Raw genomic sequence first — 7,039 nt, forward strand, 5'->3', positions numbered from 1 at the left:
ACTTTGTGTCTGACTTCAATCACATCTATATTCCTAATTTGGTCCATTTCCTTCAAAAAAATACGTCCGTTGTTATGAAATACGGCCGTGTTTTTTACGCAGTGTGAACATAGCCTCAGGCTGTAATAACACTTCTAAAAATGTAGTGATGTGTTCTTACTTAATATTGAGGTGTAAATTAAATCAAATTGGTCTTGAATTTTATAAAACATTTAGATTTTGACTGGGTTCACACTGCGTTTTTGCAAAAAAAAAAAAAAATCCCATCCGTTTTATTTAAAAACTTGAAAAACTGATGAAAAAACTGATGCATTTGTGTGCATCCGTTTTGATCCATTTTCATTGACTTCCACTATAAAAAAAAAAAACAGATGAAAATGCATCCATTTTTTTTAATATGTAGTTGACCATGTTTCTGTGTATGCTAAAAGAAAGGATGCGTTTTGATCCGTTCTTTTTTTATAGAAAAACAACGTAGAAAAATGCATCCCTTTTTTATCAGTCTTTTTTTTATTTATTTTTTTACATAAAACAGATGAAAAATTATTTTTGCAAAATGTGCTGTGTTAACCCAGCCTAATTTAAATCACTTTTTTTTGCTTCAGGATTTGCTGAGAGTCCAAACATACGGCATATGCCTGGCTACTTAGCCCTGGACATATACTGAAAAAGTACTCATCAAGTCTCTGATCCTATCTATGGTCGTGCCAAGATCAGCCTTTATGTCTTCTATGTATGGTTACCATTTAGAGACGGTTTTGGCCACAGATTGGAGCAGGTGAGTATTCTGGCATCATTATCCAGAAAAGGACCAGTGACATCTGTCACCTTGATAGGGGTCCCTGTTCCTATATAGTTAACAATGAAGCATTATGCATCACTGTTTGATGTATGACCTATGTAACTTAAAGCAAATCTATCATCAAGGCTGCTCAAATAGTATCAAACATTCACATATAGGTGGAGCCTCATTCCAGACATATGGCTTTTTTAATTTTATGCAAGCTCAGACCTGCTTAATAAATACAGACCGCAGACAAGACCCCCTAAATAAATACAGACCAGAAACCAGACTTCCTATATACATACAGACCTTGTATATAAATACAGACTCCAGACCAGACTCCATAAATAAATACAGACCCCAGACTTCCTATATACAAAAAGACCCCAGACCAAATTTCCTATCTACATACAGAACTCCTAAATAAATACAGAGCCCAGACCAGACCCCTAAATGAACACAGACCCCAGACCAGACCCAAAACTAATACAGAGCCCAGACCAGACCCTTAAATAAATACAGAGCCCAGAACAGACCCCTAAATGAACACAGACCCCAGACCAGACCCCTAATCTAATACAGACCCCAGACCTGTAAACTAATACAGACCCCAGACCAGACCCCTAAACTAATACAGACCCCAGACCCCTAAACTAATACAGACCCCAGACCCCTAAACTAATACAGACCCCAGAGCAGACCCCTAATCTAATACAGACCCCAGACCAGACCCCTAATCTAATACAGACCCCAGACCAGACCCCTAAACTAAAACAGACACCAGACCAGACCCCTAAACTAATACAGACCCCAGACCAGACCCCTAAACTAATACCGACCCCAGACCAGACCCCTAAACTAATACAGACCCCAGACTATACCCCTAAACTAATACAGACCTCAGGCCAGACCCCTAAACTAATACAGACCCCAGACCCCTAAACTAATACAAACCCCAGACCAGACCCCTAAACTAATACAGACCCCAGACCAGACCCCAAAACTAATACACAGCCCAGACCAGACCCCAAAACTAATACAGACCCCAGACCAGACCCCTAAACTAATACAGACTCCAGAGACCCCTAAACTAATACAGACCCCAGACCAGACCCCTAAACCAATACAGACCCCAGACCAGACCCCTAAATAAATACAGACCCCAGACCAGACCCCTAAACTAATACAGACCCCAGACCAGACCCGTAAACCAATACAGACCCCAGACCAGACCCCTAAACCAATACAGACCCCTAAACTAATACAGACCCCAGACCAGACCCCTAAATAAATACAGACCCCAGACCAGACCTTCTAAAATAAGACTTACCCCAGGTCAGTTCACTAAATAAATACAGACCACATATTAGACAAATTAACGAATAGAGAAACCAGACCTAAAATCCTAAAGAGAGGCAGACAGTAAGCAGCCCCCTCAGTACCCCAGACCCGACTGATAGCCTCCAGGCGTCTCAGATATTCCGGGGGAGTCAGCGACTAGAACAGCTCGGTAGAGTTCTAATATCAGGTTGTGTCAGTTCCCGGAGACGTCCCGATAGATTCGGCTGCTTAGCGGCTCATGTATATGACGCTGATACACTTAAGTACTTTAAAGAAAGAATGGTCTGCGGGTAATAGAGAGAGCACGGGAGGATGGAGTGTGACAGACAGGATTATTGTCAGGAATGAACAAAGCATGTCATGGCTGGGCATTGTGCCGGGACCGTACTCCGCGCTCACTGCCGGCCTCCGGACGTGTAAATGCCTCTTATCAATGCTCCATTTTTACTTTAAGTCTGTTACAAGTATTGATATTTTGGAGCCGGAGGGACGGCGGAGCGGAGCCCATTCTTCATACCTCACTGATTTCACACTTTGTTTCTCCACAGATCTTGACTTTAAATGGATTTGTTTCCCTATGAATCTCTATGGTCTTTGTGTTGTTGTTTGTCCGGACGGTTATAATGGGACATGGAGCAAGAACAAACACTGATGTAATAGACAAAGTAACCAAGATGGATTCATTTCCACCACAGATAACAAACGGGGGTCACGGGGGTGCGCACCACTTACTATACAGCCATGAGGACAACTGAGGTGATTGGAGGATACATAGTCATTTTATCTGGGTCCTAAAGATCACAGCTATATCTCATTGTAGATATCAACATAGGAATGAGTATAATATAGGATGTAACTCAGGATCAGTAATGTAATGTATGTACACAGTGACCTCACCAGCAGAATAGTGAGTGCAGCTCTGGAGCATAATACAGGATGTAACTCAGGATCAGTACAGGATCAGTAATGTAATGTATGTACACAGTGACCCCACCAGCAGAATAGTGAGTGCAGCTCTGGAGTATAATACAGGATGTAACTCAGGATCAGTACAGGATCAGTAATGTACTGTATGTACACAGTGACCCCACCAGCAGAATAGTGAGTGCAGCTCTGTGGTATAATACAGGATGTAACTCAGGATCAGTACAGGATTAGTAATGTAATGTATATAGTTTATAATATATATAGATTCTACAATTAAACATATAGTATAGTGGAGTTCATGTGCCGACCCTTTGGGATAGATTGAGAAGAATTGATATATTTTTTATGGCTGACAATGCAATAGTAAGCCCCAGTTGTCAGTGTATTCACACATTTCCAGGAGTAACACAGAGTAGAATTGGCACAACTCAATGTTCTCACAGGAGAAGCTCCAGAATTACTATGTTATAAGGATTACAAGTGTTTCCTGAAATAGATATGTCAGCCGGTGCCGGGTCTGCGGGTTTCTGTTGCCTCCTGTTTATTACATCCAAAGCTCCTTTTCTAATTTTCGTGAACAATTCTGTTTCTGGTTAAAAATCCAGATTTTTTTTTTATATAACAAAACAGTGCGTGCATTATTGCCTCATAATTCAATTCAGGTCGGTTTTGTTCTTTGGCTAAATTATTATCTTTACAAGAAATCTGGCACCTGGGATGCTCGCGCGCTTAAGTAGAGATGTAATGTATTTGGGAAAATTACTGCTCGGTTGCTTAGTACGGTTCCTGTTTGCTTTGCAATCCCTTTTCTCTTTTCTTCTGTAAGAGTTTCATACTCCTCCGCCACTTCGAGGATCCCACCGAGAATCAGCCGAGCGTGCAACTCTCATTCTGCCGCTGCTACCAAATGGAGATAAACCGAAAATCTCAGCCGCTTCTCTAGACTGTAAATCCATTACAGGAGAAGTACTGTACAGGGAGTGTTGGGAGTTGGGAGCAGGGTTTTGGTTTAGGCAATTTCTGATCTTTTATCGCTCTTAGGGCAAGAAAATCGACACCCTATTTATAAGTATAGGTGTATGACTGTGGTATGAATAACCGTCCAAGACCTGAAATTAGAGATTTCGCCAAAGTTCGCCAAACTTTGAAGAACAGTTTGGGTTCATCCAAACCAAACCTTAAATAAAATGGACTAAAGCAGCTAAATGATTGAAGAATTAGCTGTTTTAGTGCGGTTCAGCAAGTTCATTCATCCATACTTACCTGTCCGCACTCCCCCAGTGCACTCTACTGATCGCCGCCACTTCCTTATTGAGACAACAGTGACAGCCTGCTCAACCAATCACTGGCCAAGGTGCTGTCCCTGCTCAGTCAGTCAGTGATTGGATGAGCAGGCTTGAGGTGGCTGCAATCAGCAGGGGACACCAGACTCCCGTATGAGGACGCTGATATTTTACTTTTTTTTTTTAATGTGTGGCCACTATTTTTATAAACTCTATAAGAAACCAAAATTTTTCCAAAATTTTTAACAAATCTCAGTTTGTGAAGTTTGCTTCTATCTATTTCTACCTGAAATTCCAGATTATTGTAGCATTCACCAAGTCCAATCATTAGTATTCTATCAAGGGTTTTCTATGTATAAGTATTGTTGTAGTATATGCCCCATGATTTTTCCTGTTGTCTTGTACCACATTGCTTTACTATGTCTGCTTTGACTGTGAAGCTGTTCTGACATGTCTGCCTGCCCCTGATCATCTCAAAATCTCACACTGTATGACAACTGCTCTTCTTTTTGACCCCGTGTTGACCAGCAGAGAATTATACTGGAACCAGTCTTTGAGGTAACAGCCTGGTAGTCCTCTGCAGTCCTGATCCTTATCCAGAGAGGGTTAAACCACACAATGTCCTGGGGAGTGGCCCAAGTCAAACAGAATAGGTGGCACAGTGAGTTTTCTTCCACTTTCCCAAACACTGTTGTGTGAGATAGGGAAATTAGTTTGGGTCCATCCCAATTAGAGGAACCCAAGCCCCTGGTCCCCCACCACTGTATATGTGTAAATATTGAGTACGATCTTCTACAGAAATCAAACTACAAGTAAACCTGCAAATACATAAACACCATACAACTGGGTGAAAACATATGATTTAGCATATATTATATAGCTCAACAAGGTACACAGTAATATGAGTGTGAATGCTAGTGAGTCCCATGTGTAAATATGCAAATATATACAAAATATTGCATATCACCTCTCCAAGTGGCCGTTTCATCTGGGGTCCTTGATTGTCATTTCCATGGCAGTTTACCGATGTGTCCTTCCTTAACTTTTTCTCCTAACTTAATATAACCCAATATGTGTGTTGATAGATGATCAGCTTAATGATACCCTGTCAGGAGGTTATTGTGCTATAAGTAGCCATCCAGTGTTTGAGGGTATGTCTAGCACGTTGTGATCTTGCATCATGGGAAATTGGCGTCCTTAACTCAGGGATAGGTGAGGATGGACACATCTGTATATGCAATGCATTATTCAGTAAGGGAATGATAAAAAGCACAGGAAATGCCTTTACTAGAATGTGTAGAATAGAAATGATATGCCTAATCCTGAGGCATGATAGGAGGAGCTGTTTTTACTCTGTATCCGAGGAATATTCACTATATCAATATCAGTTGTTAATAGAGTTTCTAGTTAACTAAGTGGCACAACATTGATTTAGATGAGCATTGGTTGGTAAGACTTCAGTCTTCTTGAGTCCAGCCTGGTAAGTGAGATATTCCTCTTTATAGAGAGTTCATTTCCTTAACATTTATAAGAACATCTTAGCCCATAAAGTGGATGAAAAGCCATTAACTCTGCAGTACGCATCATTAGTTTTTATCGTCCTAATGAAACAATGGCTGCTTTGGCTTCCTGGCCTTGGCGTTCTCTGCACATCTTGCCCAGCTGACCATGGACCAATAGGCGCTGTTCTAAGGAAAGTGAACAAAGCCCTAGTTAGGCACAATAACAAAAGATGAGAAGAGAGGGCAAGACTGACACCGAGACCATAAAAGAGACGGACACGGTTTCCTTTATTATTACTGGCCATTAACTTTAATTAGATTGCCTTAATGTTCCAAGAATTTCACGCAGCAAAGTAACATAGCTCATAACCTCCGGGCTGCAGAATGGGCAAGCGTTACAATCCTTATACTCTATGACAACATCCTATTGTCTGGTCTTATTCATTGCTATGAATTGTAAAGTGCGTTCTCAAGGTGGAGATTAGTAGCCTAAGGTCACAAAGTCAATGGCCTCCGAGCGTTGGCTCCCCAATCAAGGCAAAACTACAAGTCATAGGATTCCCTGACCACTGATGGTGGATGGTTGGATGGTGCTCTGTCTTATGTGGAACAGTGGAGGAGGAGGAAGAAGAAATCCCCCTAGCCACCAGTTAAAAGAGTTTGGATGAAGAAATATATTAAGATTAGGACAAAATAACATCAAAGGGTGATGACTTTAGGTTCAAGTTTTATTAAACTTGTGAAAAGAACATTTATTAAGGTCTAAAAGTTGTATTTTTTGTCGTAGAGGGGCCTATTGCGAATAAATTTATACACACTTGTGGTGCGAATAAATTTTCTCATCGGGCCCCTTTTTGCCTGCGGGGTGGGGAGAATGTGGAGAAGGGGCAAACTTGGAGCATGAGCTCTGGGTCTGCAAAATTTATAATTTTTCACACTAAAAATGATAAGTAAACCTATGCCCGGTCTGAGCTGGCATAGGTTTCACTTCGTGCGCACACTGGTGCTCACAGGATTTATGTAGAGGCGCTCTGTGAAGCATTGGCGCTGCATGGACATTTTTAAGCCCAGTGCAAAAAACTCTGGACTTAATATCCCCTATATAGTTCTATTTACATTGGAGTCTCCTAGAAAGTGAAAGGCTCTACCATGGTAAATTCACATAGGTGACTTTCTCTGATCTGTGGAGATCACAGGGAGCC

The sequence above is a fragment of the Dendropsophus ebraccatus genome, chromosome 11, assembly GCF_027789765.1.
Source record: "Dendropsophus ebraccatus isolate aDenEbr1 chromosome 11, aDenEbr1.pat, whole genome shotgun sequence".
Classification (NCBI taxonomy): domain Eukaryota; kingdom Metazoa; phylum Chordata; class Amphibia; order Anura; family Hylidae; genus Dendropsophus; species Dendropsophus ebraccatus.